This window comes from Diabrotica undecimpunctata, chromosome 3, assembly GCF_040954645.1.
Source record: "Diabrotica undecimpunctata isolate CICGRU chromosome 3, icDiaUnde3, whole genome shotgun sequence".
Lineage (NCBI taxonomy): Eukaryota > Metazoa > Arthropoda > Insecta > Coleoptera > Chrysomelidae > Diabrotica > Diabrotica undecimpunctata.
This window is the reverse complement of record NC_092805.1, coordinates 163,061,504-163,086,162: the sequence shown is the minus strand read 5'-3', so window position 1 is coordinate 163,086,162 and position 24,659 is coordinate 163,061,504.

Below are 24,659 nucleotides of genomic sequence, written 5' to 3'. Positions count from 1 at the left end.
TGAAGGGCTACGATATCGAGCTCTAATCTGTTTATTATTTCATCCAGAAGGTTGATCTTTTTGAATATTCCGCCGGAATTCCATGACCCAATGCGTAGATCTTCGTTTTGGTTTGCTAACATTTTCGGACGGCTTCTCCAAATGCAGTCATCATTTTTGTTACTTTGTCCATCATGGACATCATTTCCATCATTTTGTTATTATACTCTGTATGGAAGTTTGCGATGAGGGTAGCTGCGTCCTGTACCGACACTTCTTGTGGTTGTGCTGGAGATTCTGAGGTGGTTTCAGCGGATTTTTTCGCTGCCTGTGCGTAGCTGACTCCTTTGTTGATTGGAGCGCTGTTTATGGGTCTTCCTACCGGTCTTGTTGGGGCAGGTGTTTTCTTTTTGGGGGCCTTAGAGCATCCTCTATAATTTGCTGTGTGCGCTTCACCACAGTTTGCACATTTGGGGTCGGTTTCCCGGCTTTTCTCACAGTCGTTACTGATGTGGTTTTCTCCGCATTTTACACATCTGGATCCGCAATGGCAAGCCTTTGAGCTGTGATAGAACCCTTGACAGTTATAACACTGTAAGGTGTCTTTTGTGATTTTGAATTCATCCTCCACATAGATGCGCATGTAGCATATATCAGATATTTTTTTAATTTTTGCAACGTCTTCCTCTTTGAGGGTGACGATGAAATGTGGCAGTACTTTTTTATCAGCTTTTTTGGAGATCATATTGATCACCCTTGTTGCTTCTATTCCTTTATTGTATAGTTCGTCTTTAATTGCTACTGTGCTAGTAGTAGCAGATAGCCCTTTTATAATGACTCTTTTTAGTTTATCGCTATCTATGGGATATGCGATGAATTCTACTTTTGGACTGTGTTCTTCTAGGATGTGTACCATTCCTAGGTAATCTTTTCTGGTTTTTGTGTTAATAACAATCGATCTGCCTGATCGTGCAAACTTATTGACTGATATTATGCCTTGGTTGGCTGCTCTCTGCAGGATTTTTTGGTGTTCTCCTACAGTTTTTAGGATTATCGCCGGTGGTTTCGGCTCTTTTACTATAGGCTCCTCGCTTGTTTGCGGTGAGTCTTTTGGTACGTCGTTTTCTTTTTCAACTTGGCTATTTTTGCTCAAGTTATTTTGGGCAGTTTTCTTTTTCTGGCTTCTTTCATGAGCCTCTTTCGCAGCCTTGTTAAATTCGATTTCTTTCCGCTGATTTATTATCTGCGTCTGCTTTTCGGCGACGCTTATTTTTGTTTTCACACTACTGTCTGATTTCTCAGTAGTGGTGCCTGTCTTTTTTCCTTTTTTGTTTTGGACTTGTGTCCAACCTGCAGGTTCTTTGGTTGTTATGATTCTTTCCGGCTCTTTAGGCTTGCCTTTGCTACCGGATGGCTTTACGGGGGGAGGTGAACCGATTCCTAGTTCCACTAGCTTTACAACGTCATTATCGAGGGAGGCTTTCCACGGGTCGATTTCCATTATTGACTCTTCTTTCTCCTTGGCTGCTGTTAATGCCATTATATGTTGTACAAGTTTTTGTATCTCCTTGTCCTTTTCTTTGTTTTCGTTTCTCAGCTCAGTCATCTGAGCGAGAAGGTCTTGGATTTGTTTATTTGCCTTTTCCTCGCGGATACGGCTTTCTTCTTTAAGGGATTTGATCTGTTCCGTCAGTACATTGACCGACCTTAAAAGCTCATTGGCCTTTTCCCTTTCCGCCATTTCTCTGGCCTTTTTCTTTACTTCTTCGTCTTCCGAAGAGTCTTCTTTGGGCCTTAGCCTTTTCATTTTCTTGCCGATTTCGGGCTCGGCTTCATTTTTGGAGACGTTGTCCACGGCGGGTTGTGTCTCTACTACAGTTGGGGGTGGGGCTTCGCGCGATTCTGCAGCTGGGCTCGGCTCTTCGTCGATGGCGTCCATCGTATTGATATCGTCATCGGTGTCGATTTCGCTTTTTTCTTCCTCCGACTCGGGCAGATAGGAGTCATCGTCAGATATTACGATTTCTATGTCGTCGATCGCGGGATTAGTCGATTTAATAAATTTATTATATAGCTCGATCGAGCTGTCAACAGAGGGGTTTGATGATTCGGCTAAATCATTCTCTTCTTTTTCTTGTGTTGTCACCTGCGTGACAACACTTTCTGGGGGGGGAATATCACTCATATTGCCGTAAGGCAGTGAACAAATAGTTCATAAGATATAAGAAAATTCTACTTAGACGACTCTGTTTTTTTTCCACCGACTGACCGCTGTCAGTACGGCTTACTGGGTGCCGTCCCAGGTACCTCTCGGTAGTTCACTCCCTGTATTCACAGTGAGGGATCCTCTTCCTGTTTCTCACACCTCAGGAGCAGGGGCCGTTTCTGTCCGACCTTGTCAAATGTCAAGGCCTTACAGTGTCATCCCTGACGACACACTGAGGTGATCCCGAATTCTTCGCAAACGCGAAGCTATTATAGCCTCCGCGAGGAGCCTATAAAAACAGCTCCTCGACGGTTTAACTAGTAACAACCTCGCATCCGCTTTTCGCTAATATGTAGGACAAGTGCCTATGCCACACTCGGTGTCTTACCCACCCACTCCACCTATGATATCACAATTTTGTTTAAGTAGCAAAATCAGAATAAAATCTAGGCTGAACTGAAATGTTGGACAAAGCCAAAGATGACATCCCAGCGATGACAATGTTCTCGTCGAAGGCTCTTAGCTGCTGACTATGCGCGCGCCGGCGCGCATTGCCCCGCCTCGAAAACATTCCCATTGGTCTGTTGACTTGAAAATCCCAATGTCGCTACAAACTGGCTTTACTCCCGTATATAAATACTGGTGATTTAAAGTGAGATTTTTTAAACGCATATACACTATAGACAGAAGCAATACAACCACTGAAATTTAGTAAAAAATTTGATATCATATGGATAATACTCAGACAAGCGAAGATACCAGAAAAACTACACAGAGGGAAATGTTTAACAAATTTCTTATACTCAGAGACGACTTCTTGGTAGAACAACGGCAAATGCAGGAACAGCAAAGGATAATCCTTCTACATGAACTTAAATTCGCAGGACTTGGAGCTGTCGGTATGATGCTCGAAGATGACGTACAAAGCTACAAAAATGAGTTTACAACACGAGCAAGGTCAAAAAACTCAGTAAAAAGTAGAAAACCTCATTCAGAACTAAAAAAATAGCAAAAACGTAGATATTAAATAGATCTTCCATCGACGATAGAATTTGTTGAAACTCCTTCAGTTTATACAATAACCTTGTTATTCTAAGACTGTTTCTGATATATTAAGAAATGGCCCTTTTCAGGGCCAACAATTGTTGCAAATGTAAGAATTTCGTACTCACATAGTTTAATTTTGTCTTATTAAAGTTACATTAAAAATTTTAAATCTATTGGCTAACGTACCTACGCTTCATTAAATATGTAAATACAAAGTTAAATAGTTGAGGTGAGTGTGTACATCCTTGTCTCACTCCTTTTTTATATTTATTACACCTGAGAGTTCTTTTTTAACTATTATTCTTGCCACTTGATATTATTATAGGTTTGTGCACTAAAATTTAGTATTATGCAAGTTTCTTTATGATGTGACGAGCGCATGTGCAGTCGCCATATTGAAACAATAGTTTCGTACTATTTTGATCCACAATGGCTGGGAACGCAATATTATCTTCACAAATAAATGAACTATTAGAAAAAATCGTTGATGGTACTATATTTGTTTATAAGTGCATTGAATCCCTAATTGTAGGCAGTTAAAAAGGTGGCAGTTCTAAGACAAAACTTATAGTTGTCAGCAAAACGGAGTTACAATCAACGAACATCAGAGCGTATGGAATAGAGTTAGAAAGAGTCCATAATATTACCTATTTGGGAGCAAACGTTAACGATAACTAAAATATAAATAAAGAAATAAGGGTACGTATTGAAAAAGCCAGAGGCACCTTCTATAAATTAGTATGGTATGGAGAGCTGGACCCTTAGAGAGACATTAATGAAAAAATTGGAGGCCTTTAAGATGTGGATTTATCCACGAGTATTGCGGATAAGTTGCGTTGATCGAATACGAAATGAAATAGTTTTACACCGAATAAAAAAGAGCACAGAAATAACAAACGATAAGAATTCGAAAGTTACATTTCGATCATGTAATGAGACATCCAGAGAAGTGTAACCTTTTACACCTCATAATACAGGGTAAGATAGCCGGAAGGAGAATCCCAGACCGAAGAACATCCTGGCTCAGAAATCTCCGAGAATAGTATCAATAGATCACCGCTAATTTATTTAGAGCCACCTTAAACAAAGTTATCATTGCCGATATGATCGCTAACGTTCGACAATCGGACAGGGTAGTTAAAGAAGAAGAAAAAGTGGCATAATTGTCATAAACGTCATCAAAAATGAAAAAAAGTGAGCTGATTAAAAGGTTATGCATTATTTCTTGTTTACCATACAAATATTATCAATCATTTTTATTCTAACTAATAATGTCAATTGATTTTCATTACTGACTGAAATAAATTTATTAAAACAATGAATTCTTTATTTTCGTAATTTTTTTTTATAAATATACTCTCTTTAGTAATTTTTTTATCTAAGTACTTTATTGTTGTTTATATTATTAACCTAGAACAGTACGAAAAAATGGCTGATACTAACGCATGCGCACAAAATAGTTTGCGATATGAAAAAGACTATTGGTTGTTTCAAAAGCAATCAGAAGCACTCATTCTCCCCCCACTACGTATACTATTACTATAAATAAGGATGAAATTTCTCAAACCCTCATTATTTAATCAGCCGATTAAAGAATACATTTTAGTAGCCTACAAGAAATAATAAATCAAATGGAACTTAGTAAAATGGATGACATTTTAACAGAAGATATTAGAAGTTTTTCAAAGAGTGAAATTATTAAAAAGTTTAATATTCTAAGAGAAGAATACCATACAATGCAACGACGAACCGAGAAACAACAAAGAACAATCTCATTACAAGAACTCAGGATTGGTTCTCTTGAAACTTTTGTAAAGATACACGAATTTACAGAGGAGTCCCAAAAAAAGGAAATTCAATCACGAGATGCTAAAGTTTTGGCGCTAGAAGATAACGTTATGAGATTGTATAGTGAAAACGAAAAGTTAAGCATCGAGTATCAGAAGCTAAATCATGAAAATAAAAATCTAGAAGAAATGTGTGATAAACTAAGAGACCAATTTATAGATTTAAGCAAAAAGACGATACAGACAAAAATAATTATGGATCACCTTCTCCACCGAGCAGAAGACGCCAATAATAGGATCAATCAACACAGGGAAGAAGTGTCAAGACTTAAATTAGAGAGAAGCAACGGCAACTTGAAAGCAGAAATTGGAGTATATAAACAAAAAATTGGTGAACAAACTGAAACCCTTAAGATCCTTAAACCTAAAGTTACAGTCAAGGAAAAGCACAGAGAACAGATTGGACAGAACATGAAGTTAGGTAGACAGCTTAAAACAAAAATATCATCGTAATCATAAAATTGTTTTGACTTATAAAAACCGGCTCTTTTCAGAGCCAAAAATATCTAAACATGTAAGAATATTTTAGTAGTTAATATCATCGGTACTGTTTATTTGCAGTATTTCTTTTTATTTTGATTAAAAGTTCTTTCCATACAATTTTCCTTTAACAGAAAGGCGGTAAAGGATTTAATTTTTGATTGCAGGGCATCCCTTATACGTATTTCAACCTCTTTATGTCTCATCAGACTGAATAATGCAGTCGCTCTGAATCGAAACAAAATCTCTCACATCATAGGAAAATAATTTTCCTTTATTTTTACCATCATCCACTTTTTGTCTGTCTGTAATATTTGATTTCTTTTTATACTATCGTATACATGTTTATTTTTGTTTTCGACTAGAATCTAGAATGATTTTATAAATAAAGTATCCATTGCGTGCGTCGTGATCCATTTCCAAACAAGTTGAATTAAAATAATAAATGAAACGTTGTTGACGTGTAGATAATTATCATTGATACCTACTACTGTCAATATATTAATTACGAAATAGCTATTATCCCGGTGGATGTATTTTATAAAGTTAAATTTAGTAAACAGTAGTTTCACATCTCAGTTAGTTCTACTTTCACGTCCACGAAGACATACGAAGTCGCGTAACCACTGGGTGCATGGCGTAAAATGGAGGCGCGTTATGTAGCAGAGAGAGGGAAAAAGGCGACTTTCTGGCGCCTAAAAACTGGAACACATCTGCTAGGGGAATGAACCCCAACAGAAAATTCGGTCCTCCACGGATGGGGGTTAAGTCGTAAGGCCAACGACTTTACACTTGTGAAAATTCTAAAGTGCTAAAAAACCTAATGAGCCTCGGTTACCGGACGAAAATTACAGTAGACGAAAAAAGCAACGAAAATGGACCATGAATTACAACAAGCAGCAAGAAATTATGCAGAAATTCGTAAATCTAAAATTAGATATAGCCATTCTCTCTGAGACCAAGAAAAAAGGAAAAGGAAGAAAGACTATGTACATTTCTTCTCAGGAGTGGGCAAGGATCAAAGAGTAAGAGCAGGGTTATCAATATTTGTACACAAAAAACTCGAAGAATATATTAAATCTTGGGAAGCATACAACAAGAAGCATACAAACGTTTTATTAAAGTGAAGATTCTCCTAAGAGGAACACAACTAACAATTCTGGGGTATATGTCGTAAATGATGACTACTCAGTACAAGAAAAGGAAGCTTTTGAAGAAAGACTTTAGAAAAATCCTGAACGAAATTCCTATCAACCATGAGATTATATGAGAAGGAGACATTAATGCCAGAGTAGGAAAACAAGTACAAAGTAAAGTGGTAGGAATACATGGAGAAGAAACTATTAACAACAACGAAGAAAGACTTATAAATATATGTCAACAATATGAGTTAAAGATTTTAAATGGTTTTTTCGCCCACAAGAACATACATAAATACACCTGGTATCAGCACACAAGAGGTCTAAAATTGATAATAGATTATTTCATAACAAGACAACAAACTAAGTTAAGAGTACAGGACGTAAAGGTGAATAGAGGAGCAGAGTGCGGCTTGGACCACTGCCTGATAATAGAAAAAATATATACACCATTCGCAGACAGCAACAAAGAACACAGAGAAAAAATAGAAAGAATTACGTATACCTTAGACAATCTAGAAAATGAGAGCACACAGTTACTTTACTCTTGGAGACTAACACAAAAACTACAGGAATTACACAGATCGACGACGGATGAATACGAACATACAAAAAACTGCATGAAAGACACAGCGCTAGAAGCCTTAGGGCCACAGGTACGGAGAGTAGATAAACCATATTTGTGGGATAAAGAAGTGGAAGAAAAGATAAAAATAAAGAAGGAAGTATGTCAAAAGTGATTACAACAGGGAGACGAACAAACAAAACAACAATATAAAAACTTGAATAAAGAAGTCAAACGAGAAGTGGTTAAAAAGAAAAATAGTGCATGGGAACAAAAATGTCAATACCTAGATAACCATATAGGAGGAACAAAGTGCTCTGAAGCCTGGAGAACTATAAAAACGATGAGAACAACGACAAAAAACCAAGTCATAATAAATAGAATACCAGAGAAAACATGGGTGGAGCATTTTGAGAACTTATAAACAGAGAGAAGAGAAAGATTTAACCAGACAAACGAACAAGTGGAAGTAGAAGGAAGAATAGAAGTATCAATAGAACAAGTGAAAGAAGCAGTTAAGGGAATGAAATTAAGAAAATCTCCAGGCCCAGGCGGAGTACACCCAGAGTTAATTAGGTATGGATCATCGAAACTATTTGAAATGATCCGAAAATTATTCGAAAGATGCTTAAACGGATAAGAAGTTCCAGAAAAATGAAGACAATCGTATATCTCTCCAATATACAAGAAATGTATAAAGACCGATCCTAAAACTATACTGTAGTCAAAAGTAATACTGATAGAAAATGATATTAAAGACAAACAATTCGAAAAACAAGCAGGATTTAGGGCAAGATGTTCCACTATGGATAATATTTTCACATTAAAAATTGCAATGGAAAAACCAGTGCAGAGAAATAGAGAAACCCATATAGCTTTAAGAGAATTGGAAAAAGCATATGACAGTGTACCGATCTAGTAACTATGAATAGAAATCGGTAACTTGAAAATAAACAAAATTCTTATTAACGCAACTCAAAAATACTACGAACTAAACTTTGCAAGAATTAAAATGGGACAAGAAATCACCTCTTCTTTTCAAAAAATAAAGGGGCTAAGACAAGGCTGTGCTGTCTGTCACCCACTTTATTTAAAATCTATTTAGACAGATCCTTAGTGAAATGGGTAAAAAAATGTAGAAACATGAGAATAACGGTGGAAGAAAACACGCTATATACACTTTTCTTTGCGGATGACCAGGTAGCAATTGCCGAAGACAGCTAAATCTTAGCTTTATGGTAAGAAAACTGCAAGAAGAATATGAGGTGGCTAAACATGAATATGACAAAATGTGAGGGAACTCCCACTCAGTGGGAACAGATGAATTATTTTTGACAAAATAAAAAGCGTATAATCCTGCATATTATTATTATTATTATATTATTTAGGGTCATTTTCCACAAGAATGGAAATAGCGCAGTTGAAATCAGGGAAAGAATAAACAAGGACAGTATAGTCCAAAGTATTACACTTTACGGTTCGGAAGTATGGGACGTCACCAAAGCTAATAGAAACAAACTTATGACGACAGAAATCGATTATCTGAGACAAAGCTGCGGTAGATCGAAACTGGAGAGAGTTAAAAACGAACAAATAAAAAAAGAAATGAAAAAAGTGCGAAATATCAATGATGACATAGAAAGAAAACATTTAATCTGGTTCGGACATGTTAAAAGAATGCAAGAGTACAGATGGCCTAAAAGAGTACTGGAATGGACCCCTTCTGAAAGAAGAAAGAGAGGACGACGACGGAGAAGTTGGCGCAACGATATTGATGAAGAAATGGCGGCAAGAGATTTAGAAGAGGCAACTGCATATGACAGAAAAAGATGGAAATTGGGGGCGGAGAAACGGCCGTAATCATTCCGTTAAAAAAAAATTAGTAAACATATTATTTATTATAATTTTTGTGTATTTGGATTAGATTTGGGTAGATCCCGATTTAAACTGTTATATAATTTTAATGGTGCCCTTGCCATCAAATCACAGAATACACCACCAACAGGTGTATTCTGTGATCAATTATACAAGTAAACTCAAAATTTGATCAGTAGTTTATATAAAATAAATATAGAATAAAACGTAAATTCTTATATTTTTAGAAATTGTTGGCCCTGAAAAGGGCCGTGTTTTTTAAAAATCCCATCGCGTGTAAGTAAAAGCCACATTATTACAGTTTGCTAACTGAATTAAAGGTACAAGAATTTAATTTTTTTCGTTACTTCCTTGTTGCTGTTTCCTTAAGTGACTCTTCTCCCTCCGTATTCTTGTAATGTCACTTTCAAGCATTAAAATTTTAGCATTTCGCATTTCAATTTCGATTTTGTAGCTCCGTATTTCATTTTCGTGTGATAGTTGAAGCGATATGAAGGTTTCTTGCTGTACGTGATCTTCTCGTTGTTGTGCTAGGTATTCATCTCTAAGTATAGTAAACCTGTTAATTATTTCCTCCTTTGACAACTTTTCCATATTTTCACTTAATATGCTTTCCATATTATAAGAAGCTTAGCTAGTTGCAAATGTAAATTCAGTAGTAATTCTCAACCCTTATATCGTGTCTGCTGCTGTTGTGCTGCTAATGTTAGTTGTTCATCGACTGATCAACTAATAGTGCTTTTTTCAGAAATGTGAACCGTATTTATTAGTCTTCTAAGTAGTGGGAGGTAGGAGAAGGTACCGTGACAAAGCCTCGTGAGGATAATGCATCTTTATATTAAGTGACCCATCGCCTCCTCTCACCTAATTGGCCATAGTCTGACCGGCCGAACCAACTGCTTCAGCTTGATGTCTAAAACCAATAACATGTACTTAACTATCCCCCACCTACACGATTATTAGAATAGCTATAATAAATAGTGATCCACTTTCTCAAAAAACATCACAGTTGATCAGACGGTTAACAGTCACTATTACCAATAAAAGAATAACAGAAACAATTTAATTCGAAATCACTTGGTAATATGGATATAATCACAAAAGAAGATATGTGATGTAGAAAGACAGCTAATATTAATACTCAACAAGGCAAAGACAATCGGAAAGCCAGCAAAGAACGATACTATTGCTTGAACTAAGGAAATTAAATGCCGAAAATATAAAGTAAAAGATCCAAAAGCACAAGTCTGTCAATAAATGTAATTATCTCAAAGAGGCGTATGATAATGCTCAAATGAAACAAAACAGATTTATGCAAAATTATAGAAGAAAAAATAAAATGATGGTAAATATCATTTTTCAAAAAGGAAACACTAATACAAGAATCAATAAATTCAAAAAGGACTTATCAAACCTGAAAATGCATATGAAAAATGACAAGATTGAAGCACATAGACGAAATTTTAATGGTCAAGCTAAAGAACTAGAACGCAATAAGTTAAACTTTCGCGGAAAACGGGAATACAATCCGATGGGTCCCAAACAAGCAACCAATAATTAAGAATTTTGATTTTAAATAACAACGGCACTTTTTAAGGCCAAAAATTTATGAAAATGTAAGAAGAAATTATTAGTGCCTAATCTCTCAAACTGTAAAAAAAAGACTAATTTTAAATATTGGGATCTGTATTTGTTACTTAATAAATAATATAGTATAAACGACTAGAAAATTTAAATAATAAACTTGTTTTAATTGATGCAGTTTTATTTTATTAATAAACTTAATGTAAATAGTCTTTTACTTAAATATTGACTATTCGCTGTGTGTAAGTACTTGGAGGGGATACGAGAAACGATGGTACGCGTGCAGCGGTGTATTTTTGCAACTTTATTAGCATATTTCATACCTAAGTAGTATCAATAACAAAAATATTTTATTCTCTTACAATCTTTCAGTTTCATTGAAAGAAGAAATTTGTAAAGGATCTAAACCAGAATGGTCCTCCACGTGGTGCATTTGGATTATTTTAGGTACTTAAGATGACGTTAATAAAAAGTTTAAATCGTAAGTATTGTAATATGAACTATTTAAACTGAAACTCTCATTAAATTGATCAGTTAGAGATTCCGAAGAAAGATTTGAAGAAGATGGAATATCAAGGTTAATAATATTTTCAACAATATTCTCTCCATTTTTCATAACCATCCTCTGTTAATGACGCCTAAAAACAAATTGTTTTTTTTTTAACATAACTAATTTTAGGAAGAACTACATTTACCTTTTTGTAATAAAATAAAAACCAATCTCGGAAGTAACCTAGCAAATGATACCAAATCTTTAATGTACTATAACCAAAGCAAGCTTCAAAAAGTTGCTAATTCACACCATCTGCACTGTATATTGCTTAAATAGAATTATTTTATTTCTTTTAAGCATTAATATTATTATTGTAATTAAACCAAAGAATATAGGCCAAAGAATATATGCGTCTACATATATTCTTTTATTAAACTGCGCCATTTTTTTAAATAGGTATGACAGTATATTACAATGACCATTGATATCATCATTTTGACACACTTGTTCATCTTCGAAAAGATGCCTTCAAGATCCATCTTGTTGATAAAAATTGTATTTTTACTTGTAGCAAACTTATATTATCGTGGTAACTAGAATAATAAAACAATTGTAACGAATTAGCTAGAAATAAAAGATTTTTACACTTATCTAAAAACAAAAACATGTTTTGGGTATATTAAACTATACAAATTTTAATTAATCATGATTTAACCTTTTCGCTTTTAATTATTTTATTAACGTAAATATTTTTTTATTCTATTGAAATGTTTGCTATTTGATCCCATAATTGGTTAATGTCGGACGTCTGAGTACGGACGTCCAGGGAACGTCCGAGTAGGGACGTCCATATTTAGTCCACCCGAAGTACGTCCCAAGTACGTCCGTTTAACGTCCAGGGACGTCAGCACCAAAACTGGACGTCCAGTGTTACTAGGGAATCAATAAACAAGGAATAAACAAAAAATATATAAATACAGTACAATAGCTTTATAAAAATATTACGTGAACATTTAAATTGGAAAAAAATTAAGTAAAAAAATTCCTATTAGTAAGCTTCTAAAGCAAGGCTGCTGCACAGCACTTACACTCTATAGGATATATCTGCATGAGGCGCTTTCGATATGAAGAAGGAAGTGGTGCAATGTGGGCATCCCAATCGAAGACGAGAGATCGTAAAAGATACCGTTAGCAAACTACCAAGCCATTCTAGTTGAAGACGAGGGTGATATAGACTATGTGCTTAGAAAAATGGAAGGAGTACATCAAGTGTGGGCCTGACCATTAATATACAAAAAACCGCGTACTTAGTCGCAGTAAAAAAATCGAAGCCTACAAATTAAAATGAGAACTATAAAATCAACTGAAACGTTTAAATACTTGGTCCAAATAAACATCAACAGCAGGGAGTAACGAAGAAATACATTCTAGGATTGGTTATTGGTATATCTATTGTGAAGTAATAAAATATTAAAAGAAATTATTTATAAAACATTAATAGAAAGTATTGGGTTGTATGTATGGTGCCGAACTCTGAGAAATAAATCAAAGAAACAAATAGGAAATTAACGTCATGAAAATGAAATATTGGAAACGATGCTGCCGGCTCACTAGACTTGACAGGATAATATATAAGAGGCACAGAAAGGATGTCTGTAAATTTTTTCAAAAAATTACTTACTTTTTGAGTAGTTAATAAACACCGAAGAGGCTAAAAAAATTCTTACACTTTACAGCGATTGTTGGCTCTAAAAAGAGCCGATTGTTTTTAAAAACGCTGTACTTTAAAATCTAATTTTTAATGGTCTGCTAGTCCCTGGCGATAAAGTGCAGCTTTCTTTTTCCGAAATACTCTTCACAAATTCTTCAGGCATTCCTTTTTTAGCATAATACACGTCGATGTTTCGTCCACAAAGAATAACCCTGCGGTCAATGGCACCTTCCACAATTCTTGTACACGGTATCACAAGACTCATGTAATTACCCATTTCGATAGTTCACAAAACCAACTGTTAACGACTTTCAAAAAATTCAAATCACTAATGATATTAATGATAGCGCGAGTCAAATATTTATGTTATTGTGAACTTAGTAGAAGGGAGCGGCTATAATATTTAAAGTGGAGGGGACAGTATATTTTATAATTGATTTAAAAATTTATTATTGTTATTCTTATTTTTCTAAATTTGTAATCCTTATTTTTTTCTTTAAAATTGCTGTCGCTTAAGTTTGATTATTTGTTGAACAATTTTTTTTTAGTTTGAAGTTGTAATATTCAGTATAAAAAATAAATAAATAACTTATTTTAATAGGAGGTATGTTACAACACATTAATTTTTACGTCAGTACTTTGCTATATGATATGTGGCTAATGGACAAAACACACAATCTGAAGTAGATTCCTGTCTTACTAATGTAGTCCAGTAAATAAAAGTAAAGAACGGCGATATCGTGTAATTCTCCGTGTTTTCACCAAATTGCATGAATATTTGGACTCCACTTCATTTTTGGACTTATGCCGCTGGTTGCTTTTAATTTTTTGTTCTTAAGGACAAGATCATTTAAATTAATTTCGTTTAAACCCTTATCTTTAAAAGAGTTATAGTTGAAAGGGCTTGAACGAGTCACTAATCATGAGTGAATACAAACTTTAAACAGCCAGCTCTTAACTAATTTTTGTCTTACAGAAAAACAAAAAATTTAATTATTTAGAATAGCAAAACCTATTTATGTACTCTTTAACATTTTTTGTATTACTAATACTTTTAAGTTATTTTATAAAAACGGTATTCCTTTCACAATTTCAATTTTTTTTACTTTAAAATAAAACTTTTTTATAAATAAGCACTTTGAACCGGTCAAACTTACACAAACTAAAAAATACGTAAATAGAGTAAAGTGTATAGCGGTAAGACAGCTTTGGACTACATAAAAAGGTCAAAGAAATTTGAAGTATATACAACAAACACCATGAGACTCGCCTGAAGAATGATGAAGGAAACTACGTTCATACCCAGGAAAAACTAGTTAAAATCTGGGCAAACTATGCTTCGTCCCTCTATGCAGATAATAGACCGAATCTGCCAACTACTAACTTACCCACGGAAAATTTATCCGGTCCTCACATTATTCGCGCCGAGGTGGATTACGCTATAAAAGTAGCAAAACTAGTCAAGGCGCCTGGACCAGATGAAATTGCTACGGAAGCCATAAAAATGTTGGAAGATACATCGACATGCTGGTAACAATTTTCAATGCCATATATAACACCGGCCACATTCCAACGGATTGGCTTTATTTAACCTTTATAATGATCCCTAAATCACAAAGAGCGACAAAATGCAAAGACCACATACTGATAAGTTTAATGAGCCATTTGCTTGAGGTGTTTCTTCGCATTCTTCACACAAGAATGTTCAGAAAGCTGGAAGATCTAAGCGGTGAGACACAATTTGGTTTCAAGAGCGGACTGGGTACACGTGAAGCAGCTTTCTGCTTGAATACGCTTGTACAAAACTGCGTGGATCAACGAAAAATATAGTCATAACATTCCTCGATTATGAAAAAGCGTTTGACACCGTAAAACATGACGCAATGATAACAATGCTACACAACGCTAACATTGACAAGAAAGACATAAGAGTTATTCAGAATCTCTATTGGAATCAAAAAGCACGAGTGAGATTAAACAAATCAACCAACACAGACGAATTTGAAATTTTAAGAGGGGTGCGACAGGGGTGTATTTTGTCTCCTATGCTCTTCAATCTCACATTTTGGAGCCATTATCAAGAGTGATACGGTTCGGTTCGAGTTCGGGGTCTCAATCTGCCTACTCCCCTCACTCGAGACGAACCAGTATCGTGTTCTATATTGCAAGAACTGTCTCTCGGCACTGAGGTCTCAATCTGCCTACTCCTCAGTGTCGAGTGACGATACTTTACGTTTCCCTCCGGAAGCTTTCATAGTTGTTACTTTTAGGTTGTTCTTGAGATTTTTAAAGCTTCTTCAATGTAGCCCACTTCTAATAATTCGTTCTTGGCATTTTTTTCTTATTTTGATTTTCGTTTATTTATTAGATCTTATATTCATTAACATTTTATATAAAGAAGCTATGATGACTTGCTTTGTACTAAAATGAGAAACTTTACAACAAATAGTTTTAATGGGTGTATTTTATTTAACAATCAATATTTATTAAACTTGATTTAATTGTACAAACAAATTGAAGTTTGGACATTATTTTGTATCAGTTTCTAGGAAACCTAGTAAATATATGAAAATATTTGTTTACAATGAGTAACTGAAATTTTACTTTACACCATTTAAAAGAAATTAGTTTTAAAATGTCATTATCACATAAAAGTTTGTACTGTGAGAGATAACATCAAGTTGTTCTAACGTTGCCACTTTTAACTACGCGCTATAGTTATTAAATTATGCAGATAGTAAGAGTAACATGGTTATAAATATGACAAATAAAGTGGACACTTTAAATATATTGATTTATTGAATATTTTTTGGACCAGTCTGTTTTTTATATATGTCTTAACCTCAAAGTGCCATTGGCGTAGTAAAATGTTGTCTCCTTCTTATTCCTTGAGCCCTGTCGTTGTGATACTTTAACTATTGTTAACTTGCAGTCTCCATTGGCTGCGATTCTGTATCAGATAGACGACTTCATGTAGGGATTTTCCTATCATAGTAAAATTCAAAGTTTTACTGTTGATTTAGTATATTATGGAATACAAGCATGGTGACAATTCTTTATATCAGATCTGTCATTTAATATTATGAAAATAGGGGAATAAAAATAGATGGAGAAATGTTCAATCATCTGCGTTTTGCCGACAACATAGTACTTATTACCGAAGATCTGGGTGAAGCACAACAAATGGTACAAGAATTAGAAAACGTATCTTCAACAATAAGTCTAAAAATGAACATCAGTAAGACCAAATTTATGACAAATTTAGTTCCCAGCGAATACCTAATCATCCAAAATCAAGTGGTAGAATTGACAGAAAAGTACAGATATCTTGGTCATGAAATCAGAATAGGCAAGGACAACCAGACCTGCGAATTTCAACGACGAATAACACCGGCATATGGTTCACTAAGAGACATCTTTAAGAGCAACATCCCGATAGCTATGAAACTCTCACGCTCACAAAAACAACAGCACTAAAAATGCGAGTGGCACAAAGGCGCATGGAAAGATCAATTCTCGGCGTGACAAAAAAAGACCAAATAAGGAATCAAGACTTAAGGAAAAGAACAGGTATCAGTGATGTCGTCGAACGTATAGCCAAGCTGAACTGGAATTGTGCAGGTCACATAGCGAGACTGAAAGACACAAGATGGACCAGAAAACTAATTGACTGGCGCCCACGAGAAGAAAAACGCAGCAGAGGAGGACCACCAACACGCTGGATAGACAACATTAGACGAATATCCAACAAATGACAACAAGAAGCACATGAGGCCCTTATCCAAACGCGTAAACCTCGTTTTTCACTTAATATACTAATACAAAGATGTCTGGACGTCAATCAAGATATATACGCAATTACGCATGTTTTATTGAGTATAAGTAAGCATTCGATAAGGTACGACATAAACAATTAACGAATGTCCTGAAATCAAAGAAGACTACAACGACCTCAGAATCATATCAAATTTATACTATAAACAGTGAGCAAAAGTACGTGTTAACGAACAGCTGTCAGAAGAAATTGAAATAAGACGTTTAGTGAGACAGCGATGCGTATTGTCACCAATTCTTTATATTGCCTACTCCGAAGAGATCTTGAAAAACGCTATTGAGGGTAAAACAGCTGGAATAAAGGTAAATGAAGTTCCCATTAACAATATTACATATGCGGATGACACTGTGATCTTAGCCGAAAATATTGAAGATCTTCAGACCAGAATAGCGTAGTATGGAAAAGAGTACGGTCTAACAATGAACGTCAAGAAGACGAAATTTATGAGAATATCGGAAACTCAAAGAAATAACGAGAATCTTTTAATAAACGGAACCAACGTCGAACAACTGGAGAAATATGCATATCTGGGAACAATGATTAACTCCACAAATGATTACATTCGGGAGATCAAAATCAGAATAGAAAAGACTAGAGTAAATTTCAACAAAATGAGACGAGTGCTATGTACACGGGATTTAAAATTGGAACTAAGAGTTAGGTTGGCGAGGTGCTATATTTTTTCGACTTTGTTTTATGGAATGGAATCTTGGACCTTGAATGAGACATCAATGAAAAAACTGGAATCATTCGATCTGTGGGTGTATAGAAGAATTTTGAAAATATTGTGGACAGAACACGCCACAAACAAAGATGTTCTGAGAATATCGGAATTGGAATATCTCGGACATATTACACGTTAAGAGAAATACACCTTGCTCCAACTGATTATGCACGGAAAGATCCAAGGAAAGAGAAGCATAGGGAGGAGTAGAATGTCATGGCTAAGCAACTTGAGAGAGTGGTACGGATGTACATCAAATGAACTTTTCATAACAGCCGTCTCAAAAGTCCGAATAGCTATGATGATTGCCGACCTCCGCCGCGGAGATGGCACTTGAAAAAGAAGACCCTTATCCAAAATGAACAGTGAAACTAAAGGTTTGTAGAGGACTCTTTTGTATTCGATTGAGATATTTTAACAAAAATGGTTTTGTTGAACTGCTAATTATACAAAAGTGATCGAGGTTGGACCTATTCAATGTATTGTACATAAGATCAATGTTTTACTACACGCTCTCACGCGGTGTGTGCGACAGTTTTTATAATATTGATTCGAGTTTGATAAGTACTTTTTAGCTAATGAATGTGGTGATTCTAGGATAATCTGTTGTGACAATTAATGTCTAAAAATGTAAATGTCCTAAATTAATTTTATTTTTTTATTAAACAGTTTTAATTCTAAAGTAGCATACTTTATTTTTTTTTTAATTAAAAAAACTCCGTAGCATTTGGTTTTGAGGTTGATTACTGAGGATATTCGAATTTGTCCATAATTCTTACTTTTAAAAGAATTTTTGTGGCTAAGATTAAAGGAATTTATAATTTTTTTTTGTTTAACTAAAATGATAATGATGATAAAAATCATCAGTAAAGTCTAGATTTTACTGGTAACTTACAAGAGAAGATAATATTATTTATTGCAGTTAGAAATAAAGTAATGTTTCAGGTAGATCCTTGAGCAATCCCGTTTTTTTTTAAATTTTTGTAATATTTAAAGTATCATTAACGCGTACGTTAAAAGGACAATGAGATTAGAAATTTCCAATAAATTGTTCTATATTACCTATTATTCCTCATCGAGTAAATGTTTAAATAATACAGAGATGTACGATATAAATTTTTGTTGATTCGATTTATGAATTGGAATGACTATAGATGAGCTCCAGATTTTGGGAATTTCTCATGCCTTTATTCAGTATTATAGAAATTTAGTAAATCGTCGCTGTGAAATGAAACCGACGTAATTGCAAAAAATCGATTTTTGAGATGTTGGTATTAAAAAAATTTTTTTGTTTTTTTCTCTATTCTGAATTCATACCGGCCTATAATTTGGTTGAAAAATATCCGTCTTATGGCATTGGGCTGGTTTAAACAATGTTGGAGTCGTCGTTTTGCTTAGCGAGAGACAGATCTACTGCGCAATGCGCCAGTCGTTTGGAACGCTCTGGTGAAAAATGTCTCTTTTGCATTTATGCAGTGAAGAAATGTTTTTTCGCCAGTTTGTTTTTGATATAGTTTACTCACTTCTATCTCTGTAACTTCTGTATTAACATTCGTATGTATTCCGAGTTTCCTATTAATTTTACTTTTATGTTAATTTCTGCTGACAATATTCATAGTTGGACTTCAGCCCCTTTTTATATTTTTGTCATTTGTTTGTTTTCCTGTAAATATAGTGTAATCAATTATACTCTGTTCATTACGTCATTTGCAAAGTGTTTTTTTCTCTGTTGATTGATGCCAGATCAAGTTGCCTATTAAACATCATTTATTTTACAGAAATTTTACAAAAAAATAAAATGTAGGATAAGGCAAGGATACATTGTCATCGAAATTATTCATATCGGCATTAGAGTATGCCTTTAAGATGATCAACTGGGACCACAGAGGAGTTACAATAGGTGGCGAAAAGCTTAACCATCTCCGTTTCGCAGATGACATTGTCCTTATCACAGATAATTTAGGAATAGCCACAGATATGTTAAATGAATTGGACTTTGTATATTCAAAGGTCGGCCTCAGAATGAACTTGACCAAAACTTTGTATCACCAAAAATCGGCAACAAAGAGCACAAAATCATAAAGAATCGAGAATCTTAAGGGAGGCCTATGTCCAGCAGTGGACGTAATAAATGAAGGCTGGATGATGATGATGATGATGATTCTTTATCACTCACCCTATATCCATATTTTTATCATATTTTTGCGTTTAAGATTCTCGGTGTAAAAAAAGAAAGGTAAAACAGATAGAAAATTGACAAATAATGGTGGGAAAGGAAAATCATATCAGCGAATAAAAGAATATTCCAAATACCGAATTAACAGTAGAAAGTTAATATAAGAAAGTAAAAATTGCTTTTCCTACAAACGTGGTGATGAACTACGTAAGGAATTTCGAAAAAATAAAAATTATCAATAAAACATCTTAATCCATATTATGGTTTCACCAAATGCTTTTTGGGTGTATTGATCTATAAATTCCTAATTTAATTTCTGTCTAAATAATGTCGTTTTTATAGTAGATATTAAAAGAACAAAGAGCAACTCATAGTTTTTTAAATGTTTTGGGATATCTGTATGTGGATTATTAATGACAAAAATAATTTCTTTTTAATGACTTATTGTTTTTAATACTTAATATCTAAAAAGTGTAGTGAAAGCTATTAAGTCATTTATTGTTCTTTATTTGTTTATCGAGACGTAGAACGGTATTTTCTTGAGCTATTTTACAAAGAAAACAACTTTCTAATAGATTAACGCATCTTTTTGTATAAAAATAAATAACATACTAATTACATATCATTTTTAAAAGAATTTTTAAAAATTTAATATTGTGTAATACTATAGATATTAAGGTTTCAAAAATGTTTGGATATATCTTGCTTTAATAAATAATATTATCCTATTTTTAACGTTTGTGTACATATTTGGAACTTATTTAATCGTCTCTGGAGTCAAAGTTAAAACTTATACAGTATGATGCAAATGTATGGAATAAATTCATTATTTCAGAAACAAACGACTTTTAAAAAAAATCTTAAAACACGTCAATTTTAATTTTTGAATGGCCATCAACTGGCCATCAATATATATGTGTTGGGCATTACGTCATCAGTGTCGGCGTAATGACGTAATCGACGATTTTTTAAATACAAACCGAGGTCATATTATCATTTGATAATAGAGGATGCAATAGAGGATTCAATAGAGGATGCAATAGAGGTGCAATTACAGGACCAATGGTCACTAGAGACCTGGCCTAGTCGCATCTAGCTCGAAAACCAACACATTCAATCTGGAAAGAACATCAATCCAGACAATACCTTTCGCCCCTGGCTCACTGGCTGACAATAGCGACTGACAAACCCCACAGAAGAAGAAGAAAAGTGCTAAAACACCGGTGGTTTTTGGGACTGTTTGCTGAGTACACCATTAAAAATCAAATTCAACTCTAGCCTGAAGAGGGTCAACCGACTCTAAACGGGTACAACAAACATTCTCTCCTCCGACCTTTTTTTAGTACGTAGTTCCATATATTCCCTCTTTTGCTTTATTTGCTCTTTTGGATTGATACACTAGAATGTGTGTCATCACTATCAAAGTTTCCGGCATAATGCTTCTATATATCTTAATAAAAAAAATATTTTTGAAACTTAATTTTTACGTTTATACCAATTATTATAATATTGTGTTAATCTCTCCCCTCTTCTTTCCTTAAAATATTTCATATATAAAAGACATTTCCGTTAAGGTGACAGTTATCAGTAATATATTGAAGTTATACCTAGAGAACAAGTGAAGAGAAAGTTTAAAAAGTATAAACTTAACGGATTAGTAAAAACAATTACCTGCTATCATTAAATTTGTTCCTGTGATATTCAATATTAATAATGAACAAAGACAAGACAAATTTCAGGCAACTTAACAATGCCAGGGATTATAAACAAAAAATTTCCGAGGAATACCAAGAACAAAGGTTTAATAGATTGCTTAAGGAAAAAAATGATATAAACGATGAAGTAAAAATTTTAAGGACGTCTAATATTGTTAAAAGTGGTACAGGCCAAAAACTAGCTACACGCCGACAAAATGAAATGCAACACATTTGGAAAAAACCAGAATCCTGTATCAACACATTTTCAAGTACAATCGATGAAGTAAACAAAAATAATAAACACAGTTTACTACCTTTGCGAATAAAATCTTGCAAGAATTTAACAATGCAGGAAAATAAAGAAAACACGAAGTTGAAGGTTAAAAAAGCAGTAAAATTGGAATCAAGAAGTATACGATCATTAATACCAGTGAGAAAAATAGAAAAAAATGTGGCGACATCAGAAAATATCTCAATGAAAACATTAGATGTTATTTTAAACAGTCAAGAAAATAAACAAAAACTCAGACTACAGTTACTGAAAACTTTAGATAGACTAGATAATCTACTGGATAACAAAATTTCTAAGACAGAACAATTTAGCAGAAACACTACGAAGAAGACAACCACAAAAGTAACTAAAAATGCTATAGTGATGGAAATGGAACAAACGTTAGTTACTCTAAAAGGATTTGTAGCAGATTTTTCAACAAATAATTCACATCCTAATACAATGAAACTGGACAACACATATCTTAATAAAAATTAACCTTTGATCTATTTTTTCAAGGAGAGGAATCCCGACCAGTAGACGTTTTAAACTTTCAATAAAAAAAGGTTCTTTTCAGAACCACCACTTATATTTTAATGTAAGAAATTAAATTTTTAACTTAGTTTAACCCTCCAGTACACGCGCTCTATTTTTTTACGTGACTACACCGTGGATTACATTAGTCATCCATACGTACTGGAGCTCTGGAAAAGCACTATTATTTGAAAATAGTGTTATTGTTTTAATAATACCACTGCAATCTATAAATTTTATAAACGTTATATATAATATAACTATAACCAAACATTACAAAACCAAACTAGGTTCTAGAATATCTTAAATATTACATCTTAATCTAATTCAGACTGTATATTCTGTTTTATCTCAGCACAAAGTACACATATTTGCTTTAAATGTCCTGGACAAGTTCACTAATCACAGTTGCTGCACCATCTTCTTGTGCTCTTATTCCTTGCTCGTCCAAAAATATGACAACGCCCAAGGACCGAAGATAGAGTCGGCACTTCTTTTCCTTATACTTCTTTAAGGAGTTTCCTTATTTATTTTTAAAAGAAATTAAATTTTTTTTATTTCTGATGATGTGTGAGTGTTGTCTAGTCGCCTTAATACCAGTGGTTTTATTAACTCAAACGAAATGTCCTAAAGAAAAGTGCTTCTTGGGAGTGATGCAGTTACATTATTAGCCTTAAACAGGGAAAATGCATTAATTCCTGATATATTTAATGAATCAAAGAACATGGTGAGTGACACCGAGAGTTTCAGGAAATATCATATTGTAGTCAACCAGATCCACACCAAAATTTTGTTTTGTTGTAATTTGTTATTATTTCGGGTTTGTTCTTGTTTTCTATTTCAGGATCAACAGGAGATATTTACTGTCATCATGATGCATGGTTGAAACAGCTTATACGACCTTATTTTTTTTGGAACGTTCATTAACAAGGTACATTTTTCTTGGAGGAATTCGAATAGTGAAGAATGTATGCCTCTGTTTTTAGACGTTACAAATTCTTGTGGTAGCTGTCAAGCTACCACAAGAGTCATTCAAAGCCAGTTCATGGTCAAAGGTATACTGGTAAACCATTTATATCTGGTTAAATTTCTGCCCGTTCCTTCTATGGGTTTAACCATCCTTTTAACAACCTCTGTGCTACTCCAATTAGTTTTAAAAGGACCAGTTGGTTGTGTTGTACAGTAAATCTCCATATTATAGGTATATGCATATTTGCTATCCACTGACGCAAATATTTTATACCATATTTGGATGGTTTACTGGGGATATTATTCTGAAGCTATTTTCTTGTGGCAAAGTAGTTACTATTTAAATGGGAATAAGCCACAATTAGAGGTTAACGTACGTTTATTGATGTTTCAATTTCCACTTCGGAAATCGGTCTCGTAATACAAACATTAGTAAATTAAACAAATTTTGTTTTTTTGTTACTTGGTGAAAAATTCTTCTAATAATTTAATTTTATCTGACTCATTTATATTGATAATTCAGACATACATTATATATTTTAAAGTAAACGACTTTAAAATGATATTGCCAATATTGTTGAGTTGCGTTCCTGGGATGACTTTACTTGTAAGATAGTTCATTTGATTACATGAAATCAACTTTAACTTGAGAATATCCATCAGAAAAAATCGTAGCATGTAATTCGTCTTTAAAAAGACAAACACATGCCATGATAACAGTAAAAATCTCCTGTTAGTCATTCCATAGTAAATTATGAGGAAAAAACCATACTCATAATACTATCCCGACATGGTAAGTAGTTGGTCGTGTATTTAGTTTATCTTCAATAAACACCAAATTCTCACTTTATATGTTTGTTATTTAAAAAACATAAACTATGTATCCTCTATGTATAACCGACTTACTAATACCGGTATTTGCCTTTTAATAACTTCTTCTTTTAATATGGGTAACCAGATCCTACTACATTCTGCCGAGGAATTTGTCACACACAATTGGTCTCATTTGGCATAATTAGAGCCGCTTCTTTGATTTTTCTCTTTTTACCATCCGTTTCATTTAGGACTATATTTGAATCATTCCATTGAACTCTATGTTTATTATCCCATGCGTGTTTAATAATAGGTTTGTCTCAAAAAAAAAATAAATTATTTAACGCAGAGTCAAACCCGGAAAATTACTGAAATCACATATAGCTTCCGCTGAAATTACAAGTGTATCGTAAACGATAGTAGTAAATCGTTTTCGTTCATGGCCATCAAAATGGATGGCACTTATTATATCTACCACTTGAAGTGGAAAATAGCATTCGCTGATCGGTCGTGTAATATTTTGTATAAGCCCAAGTTTCTGATCACGTTTCTGATCATTTTTTTTGCTCTTAGAGCAATAGCAAGCTTTTGCTAAAAGCGACTAATAATAATAAAGATATATATATATATATATATATATATATATATATATATATATATATATATATTGTTATGATTGTTTATTTTGACTTTAATCTTAGTTTATTGAGCCAA